Below are 20391 nucleotides of genomic sequence, written 5' to 3'. Positions count from 1 at the left end.
AATGTTTTGTTGTGTGTATATTTTATGTTAGTCACACTGCCACATCCTAAGCAGAAATTTAATGTGAAACACAAGACTTCATAATACGGTAACCAAAAGCTTCAAATTTTTGCTATGATTTGTATTTGAATTCAAAATACATAGTATTTGGGTCACTTTGTAATTTGAATAATTATATCTAACTCATAAGAGTGTAACGATCATTGAAGAACATGATATTTATAAAGAACTTGGTGCAGTGTCCAGCACATAAGTAGTCAATAAACAGTACTATTTTTGGCATTCTTATTTAGAAATGAATTTTACCTTCCAGAAGTTTACAGCTTGGTCAATCAACCATACCTGTGCTATGTGGTAGAGCATAAGAGAGAAGTGAACAAAGGTTCAAGGAAAGTCTATAGGAGAGAAATGCAGTTCATCACAGCACTGTTTCACAGCTGTGACACTGGGCACTTTAATAAACGTGTAACCCCAAGCACACCCGTGGTTTTTCAACGCTGTGCTCCCAGCCAATGCAGGATAATTTGCCTTCAGCTTACCTGGTGTTATTTGGCTATGTAAACTTCAGAGTCATTTTAAAAATGCATCTAAGTTTTTTTTAGAATGTACAATATTATATCAAAAACAAAACTACATATTTAGAATTTTATTTTAAATACATTCCTATTGATAAGCAGATATTTTACTATATAATTAAAAAGTAGAGAAATGCATTTGGAACCGTCATTATTTGCCAAAGTCCCTCAGTACAGTGTGGTATAGAACAACGATTTCCTATTTTATAGCCAGCTCGTGATTCTTAGCAATCCACTATACAGGCAGTTAGTTTCATTTGTTGTTTATTCCAGCTTTTTATGTAAATCCTAAATCCATTGATCTTTCATTGTATAAACATGTGAAATCTTTTGGGGGGATCAGTTCCAGACAACAGTTTATTATGTGTTACTTATAGAGCAAGGCTTACTATTTTCCAATTAGTTTGGACATAAAAGTTGAGAAATAAGAGAAAGTGCTATGTCAAGAATAGTGGTGATGCCTTTCTCAGGTTGGCAGTCACCCCTGACCCCCTACTGCTGACAGGAGAATGCTTTCAGACAGATGGATCCCCAGGGACATTCAGCAAAGTAGCAATAAGGGATGCATTATGGACATCTTCCACTTTGTGAGGAGGGGAAAATGCTGAAGAGCTCAAGGAGAAAAAAAAGTATGCAGAGAAATGGAATTAAAATGACTGACATTATCTAGCCAACTGAGGAAAATTACAGGTTTGTCAAATAGATAACGATTTACTGCCCAAGTTTCTAAATATTTGTGATTGAGAATCAGAAAATGCATTGTGAGGTTGCCTATAGTCAAGCTCAATCACACGTCTTTATGTGGGAGGGAGTAATCTAGCCTGTGGGTTCAACCTTCACGAACATTTTTATACATATAGGAAATCAGTTTAAGATGAATATACAGTACTGCTCTTGAGAGCAGGATTGCCAAAAACAAAATGAAAGAAAACAAAACAGGATGGTCAGCTACATTTAAATTTCAGATAAACAATGAATACTTTTTTACTATGTATATGTATATCCCAAATATTACATGGGCTATGCCTATGCTAAAGTATGCAGAAGGCATATTCATACTAAAACTCTAAAAATTATTCATTGTTTATTTGACATTCAAATTTTACTGCCTTGTATTTTTATTTATAAAACTGGCAACTTTATTTAGGACAGTATGTCTTCCTGTTTAATGTGCATGGAAAAATGATAGACATTCTTTCCTCTGCTTGGTGATTACCTCAGTTTGTTAGTGCTGCTATAACAAAATACCTGAGAGTGAGTAATTTATAAACAATGGATATTTATTTTCTCACAGTTCTGGAGGCTGGGAAGTCCAAGATCAAGGTGCTTGCAGATTAAGTGTCTTGTGAGGGCTTGCTCTCTGCCTCAAAGATGGTGCCTTGAACACCGCGTCCTCACATAGTAGAAGGGACACAAGAGCAAAAGTGCAAAAGGAGTGAGCAGCACCCTTCCACCTTTTTAATAAAGTTGTTAATCCCATTCATGTGAATGCAGCCCTCAGAACTAATCACCTGCCCAAAAGTCTCACCTTCTGCTACCATCACCTTGGTGATTAGGTCTCAATATGTGAATTTTGAAGGTGCATATGCATTCAAACCACAGCAGTGATGATAGGAGGTCGGAAGGGAACTGATGGAATCTATGTGAGCCTATGTTACTCTAAAATACCTAGAAGAGCCACACTCTTTTCCTGCAATAACTACCTTTCTTAATTACCAGCCTCCCAGGTTTTAGTAGAATAATAGTTATTTTCATTCACTAAAATTGAAAGTAATAATTCTTACATTTTTTTTTTGTATATTGACAATTTATGATTTTTCAATTTATGAAGTACAAAGTGATGTTATGATTTACAAACACAGTGTGGAGTAATTGAATCAAGCTAGATAACATATTCCTCACCTCAAATACTTAATATTTTTTGTGATGAGAACATTTAAAATTTATTCCAAACAATTCTGAAATGTACATTACTCTATGAACTATATTCACCATGCTGTGCGATAGAACAACAACAACAATTATTCCTCCCATCTAACTGACAGTTTGTACCCTTTGACCATCATTGCCTCATTCTCCCCACCTGCTCTGTGGACAATACTGTACTCTCTACTTCTGTGAGTTTGTTTTAGATTCTACCTGTCTAAAGTGAGGACATGTGGTGTTTGTCTTTCTATGCCAGGCTTATTTCACTTAAGATAATGTTCTCCGGTTCCCTTTATGTTGTCACAAATTATGTGATTTCCTTCCGTTTTAAGGCTGAATGGTACCCTCTTACATTTTCTCTATCCATTCATCTGTTGATAGACACAGGTTGATTGCATAGTTTGGCTATTGTGAATAGTGCTCCAGCGAACATGGGAGTGCAGGCATCTCTTCGTCAACAGTTTTCCTATATTTGGGGTAAATATCCAGAAGTGGAATTGCTAGATCATATAGAAATTCTATTTTTAGTTCTTTGAGGAATCTCTATCCAGTTCTCCATAATGGCTTTACTAATTTATAGTCCCTCCAAAGAGTGTAAAAGAGCTCCTTTTTCTCTGCATCCTCACTAACTGACTTTTTGATAACAGCCATTCTGACGGCATGAGATATCACAGTGTTTTAATTTGCATTCCTCTAATTATTAGCAATGTTGAGCTTTTTTTCATATGTTGGCCATTTGTATGTATTCTTTTGAGAAATGTCTATTTAGTCATTTTTAATTGTTTTTATTTGTTTACTTGTTTTGATATAAACTTTTTGAGCTCCTTTTAATATTTTGGATACTAACCTCTTATCAAATATATGGCTTGCAAATATTTTCTCCCAGTCCATAGGTTGTCTCTGCACGCTATTAATTGTTTCCTTTGCTGTGCAGAAGCTTATTAATTTGATGTGATTCCATTTGTCTATTTTTTTCTTTTGTTGCCTGCATTTTGGGGATGCAATCCAACAAATCATTGCCCAGACCAATGTCATGTAATTTTTTCCCTACATTTTCTTCTAGTAGTTTTACAGTTTCTAGTCCCATGTTTAAGTCTTTAATCCATTTTGAGTTGATTTTGGTAAATGGCTTGGGATAAGAGTTCAATTTCATTCTGCTTGTGGATCTCCAGTTTTCCCTACACCATTTATTGAAGAAACTATCATTTTCCTATTGCAAATTCTTGGCACCTTTGTTGAAATCAATACACCATACATGCGTAGGTTCATTTCTGGATTCTCTATTACTACAATTTTGAACACCAACTTTATGGAAGTGATGAGCCAGCACTCATTTGCTCCTGTATGGCAGTGGCAACAGTGGCTGTCGCACCTCAAAGCCAAGTCCCTTCTCATGGTTCATTTCTGGGCACCATGGGCTCCACAGTGTGCACAGATGAATGATGTAATGGCAGAGTTAGCTGAAGAACACCCTCAAGTTTCATTTGTGGAGTTGGAAGCGAAGCTTTTCCTGAGTCTCTGAAAAAATACAAAATTAGTTCTTTTCCCACCTTTGTTTTTCAAGAATTTTCAGAAATCGATCAGTTAGATGGTGCACATGCCTCAGAGTTGATGAAATAAGTTCAGCAACACACATCTAGTGGCCTCTTCCCCCCAGCACTAATGACCACCTTAAAGAAGATCTCAACCTTCACCTGAAGAAATCAACTCATGGTGCCATTTGCATGATGTTTATGAAAGGAACTCCTCAAGAACCACGCTATGGTTTCAGCAAGCAGATGGTGGAAATTCTTCACAAACAGAATATTCTATTTATCAGTTTTGATATCTTCTCAGATGAAGAAGCAGCTCTGTTATAAGCTCTGGAGAGCTTATAGAGGATAATTTGATATAACTAAGGAATTATAAGCATCAGAAGAAGTGGATATAATTTGCCCCAGTGTTCCCAAATTACAGGAAAGTCTAAAAGTGCTGACAAATAAATCTTCTGCGATGATCTTTACAAAAGGAAAGAAAGTGAAATGTGGATTCAGCACACAAATTCTGGAAATACTGAAAGTAGTGGTGTTGAATATGAAACATTTGATATATTGGAGGATAAAGAAGTTGGGCAAAGATTAAAAGCTTACTTAAATTGGCCAACATACCCTCAGCTATATGTAAAAGGAGAGCTTGTTGGAGGATTGGATGTTGTTAAGGAACTGAAAGTAAATGGTGAGTTGCTTCCCATACTGAGAGGATAAAATTAATAAATGGTAAACTTCGTGATCCACTACTGCAAGTAATATTTTTTTTCACTTTTTTCTTATTTTTATGTTATTTTATTTTACTTCATTTTAACTTCTCAGTATACATTGTAGTTGATTTTCATGTCCTTTTTCCCATTCCTCTTTATCCCCTCCCCCTCTCTGCCCTGCCCCCCCAACTACATCGTATCTGTTCTGTTATCTTAGCAAGTTCAAGGATTGTTGTGATTGTTGTGTCTTCTTCTCTCCCCATCATTCATTTGTTCATTTATTTGTTTGTTTGTTTGTTTATTTATTCATTTATTCATTTATAGCTCCCATAAATAAGTGAGAACATGGTATTTCTCTTTCTGTGCCTGACTTGTTTCTCTTAATATAATTTTCTCTAAGTCCAACCATGTTGTTGCAAAGATAGTATTTCATTCTTTTTATAGCACAGTAGTATTCCATTATGTAGATATACCACAGTTTCCTTATCCACTCATCTGATGATGGACATTTGCACTGGTTCCAACTCAGCTATTGGAAATAGTGATACAATAAACATGACAGTACAGGTATCCCTTTAGCATGATGATTTCTATTCCTTTGTGTATAGTCCCAGCAGTGGATTAGCTGGGTCATATGGTAGATCTATCTGTAATTGTGTGAGGAAACTCCGTACCATTTTCCATAAAGGCTGCACCATTTTGCAATCCAACCAACAGTGTATGAGATTTCCTTTTTCTCTGCAATCTCAATGGCATTTATCATTCTGTTTTTTTTGGATATTAGCCTTCCTAATTGGAATGAGATGGTATCTTAAAGTGGTTTTCATTTGCATTTTCTGAATGCTGAGTGATGTTGAGCATTTTTTCATGTGTCTGTTGGCCATTCATATATATTCCTTTGAGAAATGCCTATTAAGGTCCTTTGCCCCTTTTTTAATTGGGTTATTTGGTTTTTTTGCTGTAAAGTTGTTTGAGTTCCTTGCATATTCTGGATATTAATCCTTTGTCAGATGTATATATTGCAAATAATTTCTCCCACTCTATTGGTTGTCTTTTCACTCTGTTGATTGTTCCTTTTGCTGTGCAGAAGCTTTTTGTTTTGATATAATCCCATTCAATTATTTCTCCTTTGGTTGCCTGTTCTTTTGGGGTCACATTCATGAAATCTGTACCCACTCCTACTTGCTGGCATGTTTCCCCTGTGTTTTCTTAAAGGAGTATTGCTTTAGGATGTATATTTAATTCTTTAATCCATTTTGAGTTGATTTTGGTATATGGTGAAAGGTATAGGTCTAGTTTCATTCTCCTATATATATGAATATCCAGTTTTCCCAACACCATTTGCTGAAGAGGCAGTCTCTTCCGTAGTGTGTAGACTTGGTGCCTTTGTCAAAGTTCAGATGGCTGTAGGTGTATGGGTTGACTTCTCAGTTCTCTATTCTATTCAATTCATCTGTGTGTCCGTTTTTATGCCAGTACTGTGCTGTTTTGATTATTATAGCTTTGTAATATAGTTTAAAGGCAGGTTTTGTTATGCCTCCAGCTTTATTTTTTTGCTCAAGATTTCTTTGTTTATTTGTGCTCTTTTGTTATTCCATATAAATGTCTGGATAGTTTTTCCATTTCTGAGAAAAATGCCATTGCAGTTTTGATGTGGATTGCATTGAATCTGTAGATTGCTTTGGGTAATATGGACATTTTCATATTGTTAATCCTTCCAATCCAAGAGCATGGGATATCTTTCCATCTTCTTGTATCCTCTTTAATTTCTCTCAACAGTGGTTTGTAGTTCTCCTCACAGAGATTTTTCACATCTTTGGTTAACTTTATTCCTAAGTATTTTATTTTTTTTGGTGGCTATTGTAAATGGGCTAGCTTTCTTGATTTCTCTTTCTGCATGTTCATTGCTGGAGTATAAAAAGGCTACTGACTTTTGTGTGTTGATTTTGTATCCTGCAACTTTGCTGAAATCATTTATCAACTCTAAGAGTTTTTTTGTAGAGGTTTTAGGCTGTTCAATATATAGGATCATGTCATCTGCAAACAGGGACAGTGAAATATTTAATTATTGTGGAGCAATTTGTGATTTATTTTTCAGAAGTGGACTATGAATAGAAAAATCCTCACACAGTATGCTTTCTGTATTTCACAAAGTAGTTCTAAATAAATGTATGGTATGTTTTTCTTCCATCAAAAATAGAATGCAATAAACATCTTCAAATTCAATTTTAAAAATAAGTAAACACAGCATGCTAGTTGCTTTAAAGTATTTACTATTTTGCATATTTGTCCATAGCTCATTGCTGTATGAGGTAGATTTCTGATCATGATTTGTAGACAAAGAAACCGAGACTCAGAAAACTCCTGTAATTTGTCCAGTGAGCAGAAGTCATTATTGATGATGGTAAAGATGATAATATTAATATCAAGTACAATGTTTTGAGAAACACATGTACAAGACCCTGAGATTAACTATTTTGCATGCATTATCTCTATTAATATTCACAGTCACTCTATAAGGTGAGTATTAATATTACTATATAAATTTTATAAATGAGAAAATTGAAGCTTTTAGTGATTAAATGTTTTATTTTCCCCCATAGTCAGACAACTCATAAATTTTGGAATCAGTATTATATACCAGGCCTGTTTTAATCTAAATACCAACCATAAATGCATGGGTTTTGGTAATTTCTGAAATGCACTACCTCTGACTCTTTAACATAGCATGGATGAAGCTAGACATTGGGCAGCATCGGGGGCAATGCCATGTTTTATTCTTTTGTCTTTTCTTTAAATACCTGATATCCATCTCAGGTTGTTTGGACTTATGTCTTACTCTTCTGGCATTGCAGACTGGCAGATGAACTCTTATCTATGCTCAATAATTTTTGTTTTATATCATAATATATTTTATAACAACTGTATTTCTTATCCCCAAATTTTTAGTTTTGTGATTCTCCATGACATCCTCGCTATGTAAGAATAGAATAATATTTCAAAACCTACACATTGATATTTTTGAATATCATTGCTTGTGTCATACACATTTGAAACAAGTAAAAGTCACATAGAATTAGGCAGAAATAGTTAAAAAGCAAAAAAATAAGAGAAATATCAAATTGAGATGCCCAAGTGTTTTGTGATGGTAGGAGACAGGACATATACAATTCAGGACCTTTAAATAAGGGTAGAAAAATTTATCACGCTCACTTAACCCAAGGAAGCCTAAAATCCATTAAGCCATATCCTGTGAAAGCACTCACATGACATTTTGCAGAAAGTATTTGTAGAATCCTTGACAATTCTAGAAGATAAACACCTCCAGCATTTCATGAATTTCTAAAATGGAAAACAAGAGCAGTGATTGTTAGAGGATTAGGAAAACTGTTGGCACATTTTAAAGACTGAGCTTTAGATAATTTAAAAGAGAGAGACTGAAAAGTCTTTGTACGTTTTATTATTCTGATGTAAGGAAGTAAATTGTATGACTTGTAATAAAAAATGCAATCAAGAATAGATTAACTGTTCTAATACAGATTCTACAAAAATGCATTTGAATTGGTTATGTCAGTTATCCCCATTTTAACTTAACATGAACTATCATTCTTACAACCCCTAAACACTGTCAACTCTATGTATCATGTGATTGTATTTCCAGCTAGAGATGACTAGATTTCTAATACACTCTCTTGCCAGAAATAAATGTGTTCTTTCTCTGGGTTTTGAATGAAGAGGTACATGAAAAGGTGGTCAGTCAGAAGCAAAACAGAAAAAAAAAAAAAATACACACTGGGTAAGGGTGTACATGATTGAAGTTAATGGCCCAGTATTAGTGCATGGACCCATAAACTGCTGCCCAGCTATACCTAGATATGACAACATTTATTACCTTTGAAATGTCAGAATTTCCTGAATTTCCATTATACCTATCCTCACCCTTAAAACTGCTCCATCCCCTTTAATTTTAGCTAGCTTGAGTGTATTTCTCTTTCTTGAAATTTAATAAATTATTATTCAAAGAATAATCTGCTAGTATTCTTCTCTCTTCCTCTCTCATAACACCCATGCATGGAAACACAAACAGGAAGCGAAGTTTTCACTTACAGGCAAGTTGAAGTGAGTGTTAAATGAATGTATGATCTCCGAAGAAAAAAGAATCAGGAATTATCACTACTTTCCTCATAGGTCTTTCTCTTGTTGATTGTAGTAAGCAGATCTTCAGTGCTACAATCTAAGTTACATCCAGTAAGGGAGTTGAAATCATTTCGAGGGTTTTGTGATTTCCCTGTGCAGCCTTTCATCATGACTGTCATGTGAACTTTAAACATTTCATACGCAAGATTATAATCATTCCTACTCTTAGAAGCCTGCTTTATTTTTTTTTTCATTTTTCATCTCTTTTTCCAGAACTTACATGTTGTCAGAATGAAATTTGGAATATCCAATTAAATGGAATCTAGAGCACATCAAGTCATTGCTAGTACGCACAAGAACCACTGTAGCTCATGTTGCACCTTGATATTAAGATGAAAACAAAATAGCTTCATTTGTAGTTGCCAATTTAGAAAATGGCATTTATAGAAACTTTGAAGAAACAGCTGTGATTTACCAAAAATGACTCATTTGTTAATGCTCTAATAAATTACATTCACTGACTTCATTGAACTCAACTCATGCAATATTAAATGAGATGGCATTTTGGGTCTCAGAAATATAGTCAGGTCTTAAATCAGCTGTAAATTATGGTTGCCCTGTGTGTGTATAAAGAGTTCAATTAAATGCATGATATTAGAAGTTGAATCTTATATTTCTGTTAGTAGAGAATTATGCAATTGCTCATACATGTAGAGAATTTTGAAGGTTGAAGAGAGAGGACTATAGACCTGGCCCTCCCACTTAACAAGCTGTCTTTATTTGTATGTGTTTAAATAAGAATACTTTCTTTTCTTTTTAATGTCATAAGATGAGAGATGAGTAGCAAAATCTAAATTCAGTTTTAGAAATATAGTTAAATATTTTAAAAATTAAATTTGCCATATATTATCTTGTAAAATAGTCTCGAATTACTGAAGTAATTTCCTCAATATATTATAGTCTTAGAAATTATTCTAACCAATATCATAACAGTAAATAAACAAATTTATAAGAGTAAGCAAGTCAAATAATTAATGAATCAAAGAAAGAAAGAATGTGGTACCCTTTAGAAATTATTGGGAGGTTTCAAAAAATGTCTAAATAGGGTTCTGGTAATGTATACAACATGCAAATGTTATAACTGTGTGTAATCATGAGTGTTAATAATAAGAATAATCTAGTTCATATTGTTCATATGGGATCCAAAGAAATATGGGAATTTTAAAAATTTTTTGAGGTTTTAGGATGACCAGTTGTCCCAATCTGCCTGAGAGAACAAGTTTTTTAGCCAGTTATCTCATAGTGATTATTAATGGCACTATCTTTTACTCTCAAATTGTTCTGATTCAGATGATTAATTTTATAGTAACCATTAGTCATATGGGATCTGGTAACTGGGATTCAGAAGAAGCCAAAATAGCTTCAAAATTAGTAAAATTTCCCATTCTATTCCAATTCCCCCTAGTGGAACTTCTAAAGATAAACTGGTCTAAAAGACATGAGCCATTGCTTCCAGGTGTTGTTTTCCAACCGTTTTGTGCTAAATGGCCCACAGTGAGCTGGCTTGGGGTTCAAAGCAGGCCTGGAAGGGATCCATAGAGCTGTCGCTACGCAACATGTCCACATGGATTTTTCTTCCTGATCCTTCTTACTAGTAAATTGCAAAGAGAACTTTGAGTGCTTGTGTTGTTTGTATTTATCAATTATTTTAAAAATGAGTTATTGTTTAGAAAGCATTACGCTTGTTAGTTTTTTATTGTTTGGAGAGTTCCAGAACACTTTTAAACTACTTTTAGAATAATAAAGCAAAATGCAGTTCAGTGGTCATACATTCAACCAGACAGGCAAAATACTGAGAAGGTAAAGAAAGAAAGGTTCAGTTGTGAAATGAAAATGTTCAGTTAAACTTCAGGTAACATCTTAATAGAATATCTAGAATAAAGCACCTTTTTTCATTCCTTCTTTCCTTCCTTCCTTCCTTTCTTTCTGTTCATCTTTCCTTCCTTCCTTCTTCCTTCCCTCCCTCTCTCTCTTCCTTCCTCTCTCTGTCTCTTTCTCTGTCTCTCTGTCTCTCTGTTTCTCTGTCTGTCTCTCTCTCTCTCTGTAGGCCACCCCATCTCTCTCGTTGTTAGGGATGTTGGGGACAAGACTGCTTAAAGTATTTTCTACATGATCATAGACAATTTACTCATAGTTTGTATTCTCCAGGACAATGAAATTTTGATATAGGCACAGATTTATCCCCTAATCATAATATCTTGAACCAAGTAGACACATTGCACTTAATTCATTCTCTGAGTTCAACAAGACAAATGCAACCTTGAAGGTCCCAAAAACTGAGAGGAAGTTACTCTTATTTTTGTCCTTCTTGATGCAGGGAAAGGGAATGCACTACATCCTGTCCTCCAAGTTTGCTGTGATGGTTCTGTACAGTTGTAAGTAAAAGGATGACCTTTGGAGCTGCCAAATAGACTAGGGCTAGAGGACTAATTATATCATTTGATCATTATGAACCAAATAAGTTATCTGGTCAATGAAAACTCAGAATCTTCACATTGAAATGGGCATTTGTTTATGCATTTATTAAAAAGTATTGCCATTTGCTATTTACAAGTACCATAGCACTGAATATAAGTTGGTGAACAAAATGGACCTGATTTCTGCCCTTGTGAAGCTTACAATCTAGTGGAATTCAATGATGCTATCATCAAGAAAATACATAGGATTATTTTAAGAATTAATAGAGATAATTTATGTAAAGCTCTTACCCTAGTGTCAGAAATAATGTAAAGAGTTGTTGCTTGTCATATAGCTAATAAAATAAGTGGGATACTGAGTAAAAAACAGCTGTAGCAGGAACAGCTGTATAATTTATGTACTTCCTTTCTGTTCTCTATCAGTAGCACAGCTTTAATTCAGGCTTGATTTTCCTATGATTTGGGGGATAATTACCTACTACATTATTGTCTCCATCAATAAAGGCAGTATTGTAAAGTCCATGAAAGACCACCATCTACTATAACAAACTGGCATCTTGTTTCTGGATATGAGATTTTTATTTTCCCTTTTATCAGTTGTGAGAGAAAATAGTCTTTTGGATTGCTTATTTTTAAATCTAGAAAATTAACACATGTGACCTACAGGTAATCATTTTAGGTTAAATCAGTGTTATAGCAAAAACATAGGGCATGAATTTCACCAAGTCCCGCTATTATCTCCATTTATTGGTCCCTCATAGAGTATAACTCCACTAAGAGCATGTCTTTGCTATGAGCATTAATATATCATGGCATGTTTGTAAACACATCAGAAATATAGATATCCATAAAGACTATTTTCAATAAAGAAATTTAAATGGTACTATGGATCAAATTGTGCCCCCCATATTCATGCATTAGAAACTTAATCACCACTGTGACAGTGTTAACAGGTTGGGAAATTATGGAAATGGAAAAATGGAGCCTTTAAGAGGTGATTAGATTGTGAGGACCATGCCCTAATGAATGTATTGATACATTTATGGAGCAGTAAGTCGATGGTTTAATGAGTGGTAATGGGTGTGGTTCTAATGGCTTTATAAGGAGAGTGAGAGAGCAAGTTAGTTCTCTCTTGTTCCTGCCATATTTGCCATGTGACATCTTGCATCACTGTGGAGCCACCACCAAGAACAAGGCCCTCAACAGATGAGTTCCTTGGACTTTGGACTTCCCAGCCTCTGAAACTATAAGCAATGAATATTGTTCTCTAAAAATTACCCGGTTTCAGGTATGTCTGTTATAAGCAACAGAAACAGACTAATACAAGGAGCTTTTTAAAAATGTTAATGAAAATTAAATTTAAAAATTAAATATTTGCTTTAGAATTCAGCATGATGATACTACTAAAGAGTAATATACTCTTCTAAAGATATATTGATGAAAAATTATGAGTGCAATTTAATCCGATGTTTTTAAATTTTAATACTAAAATGTGTAGTTTATTCTCTTAAAGGACATAATGCAAAGTACTATTCTTCTGTGATAACATCTTCACTCTGTGGAAGCAAAAGATGAATAGTTTATACAAAAAAATTTGAAGAAAAACATAAATCAAGTCTCTTGATGCCACACTGAATAAAAAATCCTACCTCTAGAAAAATAACTTCAAAAGCAATATTTTGAAATGTTTTACTATATATACAACTTATGTATTACCTAGAATATACATGTATGTATATTACAATATTGTAATATTATGTGTGTGTATCAGACAATGAACAATTTTCTAGAAAAAAAATATATTCAACCAAGTTTTGAGCATCCTATTCTGGATTCAAGCGTGAAAACCTATATTTCGACTTCTGCTTTTTTCTCATTCATTTAGACTCTTAAATCTTACTTTTGTCATACATAAAACAATCAGGTTGGAATATTTACATGATTCTCAGAGTGAAAATAGTCCTCTCTGTGTTGGGAGACAGTTCTCTTCTGGTATTTATGCACATCTTCTGAGAAGAGGGCATCGGTGGATTTGTTCAAAGATATTTGTCTAACAGTCTTGGAAACAAAAAGATTGTAACTCCTGGAGATATTTAGAGCTGTTTGTCCCTGGACACATTTTATGGTAGTAATGCTAGTGGCATCTCCCCCACCTCCTAGAGACATTCCAGGCTAAGACAGTATTTCTCACTCCAGAGGAGAGGAGAGGATATTTTTGCCAGAAGCCCTTTCATAAGAGCAGGATCTCAAAACCTCAGAGCCTCTTCAATGTGACAGATCCACTGTGTGTGCGGCATATATCTAGGCCTGCCTACACATCAGCCCCGTGGGACTTGGGGGACACAGCAAACTGATGGGAACAAGAAGTTCATTCTATCTAGTATGCCATGAGTAATAAATTGTCTAAAGCATTTGGATTAATTGTTTCCTTACTGGCCAAATCTATGGAAGTGAGGACAATCAGTCTAGCAGCTGCACTAGTTGCTGCTGCTTAGGAACTGCTTGACGACTTGATACTCTAGAGGCATATCCAAGTCACATGAGGTAATTTTTTTAAGTGCAACATGTTCTTATGGATTCTTACATCTCCCAAATATTGTTGAGATACTTTCCTTAAGAGCCACAATTTCTGATGGGAGATGTTTTATTCTCCTGGTGTGTTAGAACAATAAACAGACAAAAAAATAAAAAGAAATGAACAATCACTGGTACTAGTTAATGGAAGCCATTTATAGTAAAGGCAGACACTGAGAATGCAAAATTGAGGTTTCTATCCTCAAGAGACTTACCATCTCATGGGAAGAGGGAAATAAATTTATAATAATCTATATATAGAAAAATTAATAAATAGCTATATATAAACACAAACATTAGAGATATTCCAGAGGAATTCATTACATATGATTTGTATATATGTTGAATAAGAAAGAAGGGAGGGTGAGTAAATGGGTTCATCAAGAGTAATTAATCTACTGGATTACAGTGTGTGGACTCAGAAAAACCTTCTTAGAGGATGCAATCTTTTATCAGTCTCACACAAGAGTAGAGGTTCAAAAGAACACTATAGGAGGTACAAATAAAAGCCAATAAAATCAATTTGGGCAAAAGCATGGATTGCCTGCTCTAAGAACTGGTAAATGATGGCAAACGTATGTTGCTGCTATCACATATCTCTGAACCCACAAGATAGCACAGTAATTCGTCATAATTTATCTTTCTAAATCTTATAGTGTTCTTAAACTAGTTTTCACACTTGCAGTAAAAATCGTTTTACCATAATTGTTTGGTTGTTGTGTCTATTTATCATAGTCAACAATACCATCCAACTAGATAAGCTAAAAAGAACAATTATATAAATTTATCTTTAAAAGTCTAGAAATTACATTTACAAATGTTTATTATGTTCTAGTGGATTCACGTGCATTATCTAACTTAATTTTAAAAAAGGTTTAGAAAACAGATATTATTATTCCCATTTTATAGAGAAGGGGATTGAAGCTCAGAGAGATAAGGTAACTTGCCAGGATAACAGAATATATCAAAACTGACATTCACATCAATATAGTCTGCCTCCACAGTAGGCACACTTTGGCATGAAACAGCAAGTAAATTGGCAGGTCATCAACATTTTGGAATGTGTGTGTGTGTATATATATCTATATATACACACACACACATACAAAATGAGATCTCAATTCAGCCTAGTCTCAGAGGAGGAAATATTAGAAGTTTGCAATGATAATAAACGACATTTCTTCCAGGCACAAACCCTCAGTGGCTAATGAAATTCAGATAATCCTATATGACCATAATAAAAATACTTCTCTGCCATACTCTTGTGTTCCAGTTGGTCTGCTTCTTGAATAATACATATGGCCCATGGTCAAAACCAGAACAAAACAACATGTTGTGATAGTTTCTTATTTCACAGGGTTTTAAAAAAAAGACAGGAAGATAAGAATAAACATAATGTAGAGGACCTCCACATGAAAAGAAATTCATAAATCTCATTAAACTGGAAAATAATATAAAAGTAAATCTAACTGAATAACATATAAACATTATAACTGGCTCAAATGCAATGGCTTGGTGGCCAGCTATGGAAAATAATCGGGTTCATTTCTGTGTATTTCTACCCTAGAAATAAGTAGGAACCAGATGGAATATAACTATCAGTTAGGGCTGCAGGGCTTATATCCTACTGAACCACTGTTGAATTTTCTCTCCTTTCCCTTTGTGGAAGTTTTCACTTTGTGGAATTTTCTCTCCTTTCCTTTTTTTTTTTTTTTTCCAATATTTGAAATTTCTTCAAGTATTTCAATTTCTTAAAATGGCCCTAGTATTTTAAAGTCAAAACTAAAGTAAAACTACAAAAAACTCAAACCATATCAATTATTCTTCTGTTTTATTATATGAAATTATTATGTATTTAACAATAGAAATAAAGTGAATTGCTTTTTTAATATGTAGTCACGTCCACTAGTTAAGAGAATATGGTATTATTTCCTTCAAATATATGATAATCAATTTTACAAGCAGGGTAAACAAAGGCATTGACATTGAACATGAATTCAAGGCTAACAGGTACTTCTATTTCTTGGAACTATGGGGATATTAGATCATTATAGGGGCTTCTTGATATTAGAACAGATAAAATCAAGGAAGATCATCACAATACCAGTTAATGTCTTAAATCCAATATAAGAGAAAACAATTCAACTAGAAAAACAGAAGAGTAAAGTGATGTTCCAGTGGAATTCTTGTGCCTGTAGAATGCTAAGCCAGTGATGTTTCCTCAGCAGAAGGTGGCCTGGGCATTACTGCAAACTAAGCAAGAGGAAGGGCCACCCACTAAAATAACAGAAAAGAAGGATCAACATTCTCTCCCTTGGATATTTCCAAATTACAATGGAAAGATTCAGAGAGTGCAGTATATGTCCTCATCTCTAAAAAGAGAAGTTAGAAGTTTGTTACAAAACACAATTTGTTCATAATATCTCATTTATAGAGTATAGCTGTGCTTTACTTTGCATGGACAATGAATATCCCAACTCTTTAAGACAATATCAATAAGCATTTGAAGGCAAATCACCCCTGTTCAAAATATTTACTTTACCAGAGGAAAGATAATATGCCTGCAGCTCTGCAAAATTATTCTATTGTCATATATGTATGTGTGTGTGTGCTCTAGAAAATGTGAGATGATTTTCCTCAAAAATTCTGGGTTTTATCCTGGAAATGGGATACTTGGCACATATTACTATGTTAAGGGTCCCTAAAACCATGTTCAGCCTCAATGATTCATTAGAAGAACTCATAGGACTCAGAGGCTCTTATGCTCTTGGTTATGGTTTATTACTGCAAAAAGATAAAAATCAGAATTAGCAAAGAAGATAGGCACATGGGGCAAAGTCCAGAAGGAATCAGGTGCAAGTTTCCAGGTATTCTGTTCCAGTGGATTTGCATGTGGATTTGCTTAATTCTCCCAGCAATGATGTGTGACAATATGTGTGCATTGATGCTAAGGGGAAAGCTCACCCAAGCCTTGTTATGCAGAGATTTTTATTGAGGCTCAATCACACAGTCTTGCAGCACTCACATCTATCTCTTTACTCAGATTCCAGCCCTCTGCCCCACCCCCATCCCTTCACCACCAGCTAAAACAGCCCTTCACCATAAATCATTTTGTTAAGATAATTGATACAGCAGAGTGGCCCAAGCCATCAAGCATACAAACAATGTTCTTATAAAGCAGAATACTCCAAGGGCTCAGAGATTATTTCTCAGAAGCCTGCCAAGGGCCAGTCCTGAAGATAGGTGTTTCTTTAGAATATATAGGCTTTGAGCAATCCAGGTTTGCTGGATGAACTCTTCCCTGCTCATTTACACTCTTTTGGCCTTTATTCATTTACAGTAATTATAGTAATAATAATATTTAAGTTATCTACTCCACAAGTTATTTTGAGAATTAATTTTGATGAGCCACATGAAAATCCCAAACACATTTCTAGCTATTATTGTTACCACAATGATTATGGTTGATTAGTCAATAAAAAACAAAGGGTAGTGTGACTTCCTTAAAGCATATAGAAAATATTATGCTGATATTTAGCAATTAACTTCCTTTTTATGCATGAAAATAAATGGATAAAATTCTGCTTGAGGATGAGCACTGTTTGCACAATACATTACCCAATTTTATAAGTTTCAACCTGGTATTATTTTTCTTAATATTCCTAATATACCATATGGGCAATTTTATAATATGGTGTATTTTATTTATTTATGTCGAGAGGAACACTGCATATGGAAAAAATGATAGGCAAAAGAGATATTTTAAGTGATCCCTTTCTCAAAAGAAATAATGATTCTAACTGGGATGTAAACTTCATTTACCTCTGTGAAATAGAATAGGATTAGGGGAACATCTAATTGTGTTTTTATTTAACCCCCGTCTCCAGCACAGTCCTTGCCAAAAATAGCAAATATAGCTAATGAATTTTATTTTTTGAATTTTCAAGTGTAAATCTTTACACTAGGTAGTTTGCAATATCGGTTACTGAATAAGTATTTGTACATTGAAGTAGGAAACTCTTAATGAAGACAGTCCGCATTAGTATGAATCTTTCCCTAAATTTTGCCCATTCACTCACAATGACATTAGCAGCACAAAATCAAATGCATTTCCCAGCCACTATTGTGCCAAGGGTGGACATATATTCGCTTCTACTAATCAGATATGCCTGCACAAAACAGATTTGGAAATCAGTTACCTGGGGAAAGAGATAACATTGTGAGACATTCATTCTGATAGTGTGAAATATAGTAGAGGCAGTGAGATTCTAGAATTATCAGCTGTTTCAATGGCTTCTATATTCAGCAGCTCATTCATTGTGGCAAAGGTGGAACAGTTCTGAAGCTGGCAACTCTCTTAGTGCCTTCCTGACTTGGGTGCTTGCTAGTAGTACAAGCATCTTTTTCAGGCTGTTTCGAGGTTGTGATTGTGGTAGTCATTCCTAGAAATGATCCTAGTATCTTTTTCTTCAGTTCTTCCAAAAATTCCATGAGTGGGATTTTTTAACAAATCTCTTTCTAGTTAAATTAATTAGAGTTGATCAATCTGTAGTAAAAATAAAGGGGGAGGTGAAAAGAGTAGAGTGGTTAAGAACACTCACAGTATAGGATCACTGAGATACTATATCAAGTTCCAACTGTGACACTAATTCTCATTTTTTAAGAACGTTTTTCTTCTTGAGACTCATCTTTCTCATCTCTGGTAAGCAGTACCTACCATGAAGCATATTTACTGAAGATAATGTATGTTAAGCCTTTACTATATTGCCCAAAAATAACTATTGCTGCTGGTGCTGCTACTAATGTCACATCATGTAATCATCCAATTTCCATATTATGTATCAAAGACAAGAGGTAAGCATTTAAACCTAAAAGGTAAAAGTTGTTCTTCAAGCATTAATTATAAATTAGCCAATATTTTATTAGAAGGCACTTGAATTAGTCCATTTCTGTTGCTTATAACAAAATTCCTGGAACTGGGTGATTTATAAGAAAATGAAATTTATTGCTTACAGTTTCTGAGGCTGGGAAGTCCAAAGTCCAAGGAACACTGATGGAGTTTGGATGTGTTGTCCCCCCCAAAACTCATGTGGAAATTTGATCCCCAATGTGGCAGTGTTGGAAACTGATTGAGTCATGGGGGTGGATCCCTCATGAATGGATTTATGCTCTCCCTGGGGGACAGGGGATTAATGAGTGAGTTCTTGCTCGATTAGTTCCCGTGAGAGCTCGTTGCTTAAAAAGACCCTGGCACCTTCTCTCTCTCTCTCTTGCTTCCTCTCTCTTGCTTCCTCTCCCCATGTGATCTGCTTTGACCCACCAGCTGCCTGCCACTTTCCACCATGAGTAGAAGCAGTCTGAGGCCCATGACAGATGCAGCTGTCCCAGAGTCGTAAGCCAAATAAACCTCTTTTCCTTATAAATTACCCAGTCTCAGGTATTTCTGGTAGAGCAACACAAAACGGACTAAAACAAACACATTTAGTGAAGGTCTTGATGGTGGTGATAGTGATATGAGAATATCACATTGAAAAAATAGTGGAGCAGAGAGAGACTGACTTCCTCATTCACTTTCCTTTTAAAGCCCTCCAAACCACACCCATGACTCCCATTTTTAATCCATTCACTATGACACTCAATCCAAGGCAGTTCTTGAAGTTGTTAAAATATTGAAGGCAATGTAAGTAGATTTATTTTTTATCCTTCCAGGCTCTATCCTGTATGTCTTATTCTTTTGAGACTACCATGCTACTTATCACTAAAAAAATAGTTGTTCTAGATTATATTACTGCTATTTTTGTAGCATTCACCTGAGTAAATCCAGGACGGGGTTCATTGAACATCAGCTGAATAATCTCCCCAAAGAAATTGCAAAATTGATTATACATTCTTTGAATTAGTTTTTCAATAAAATTTTCTAAAATGTTCAAGGATGTGAAGAATAGATTTGTTGATGAAAAGAGTGTAATATCACATAAGAATCAGAAACACGTGCACATGTGCATGCCTGTGTGTACAGTACACACACACACGTGGTCATTTAAGTCAGATGAGGGGGGCAAATGGGGCTGAGCTAAACTATTCATAAAGTGTGTTACAATCCTGATAGTCTAAAAGTCCATGAATTTGTGAAACAGGAAAATGAATAAAGTTAATTAGGAACAGTTTCCTGGTGAGCTTTGGGTTGGATATAAAGAAAGGAAAGAAGCAGTAAGGCCAGCCAGCTGGAGAGGAAAATGGCTACATATGGTGGCACATCAAAATAAGCATTTACATAGTAAGTCCAGCCTCTGCTTCTTGAAGTCATATTATGCAAGGACATAGTTGTCCCTCTCTTAATACAATATAAATATTAAATAAGTTATCTTTGCTGCTCTAGCAAGTATTTTCATCATGCTCAGGAAAAGTTGCTTACTACTCATCACTTCTTTGCTTTACTGACATTTCAGGGTGAATGCAGTCATTT

The 20391-nt window shown here is 34.8% G+C and overlaps 1 pseudogene; it reads left to right on the top strand.

The window, feature by feature from the left end:
• The first annotated feature begins 3756 nt into the window (after window positions 1–3756).
• LOC134384169 (glutaredoxin-3-like) lies at window positions 3757–4744 on the top strand (annotated as a pseudogene).
• The last annotated feature ends 15647 nt before the right edge of the window (window positions 4745–20391 follow it).

The sequence above is a fragment of the Cynocephalus volans genome, chromosome 8 (assembly GCF_027409185.1).
Source record: "Cynocephalus volans isolate mCynVol1 chromosome 8, mCynVol1.pri, whole genome shotgun sequence".
In the NCBI taxonomy this organism is placed as follows: domain Eukaryota; kingdom Metazoa; phylum Chordata; class Mammalia; order Dermoptera; family Cynocephalidae; genus Cynocephalus; species Cynocephalus volans.
This window is presented reverse-complemented; position numbering and strand designations above follow the sequence as displayed.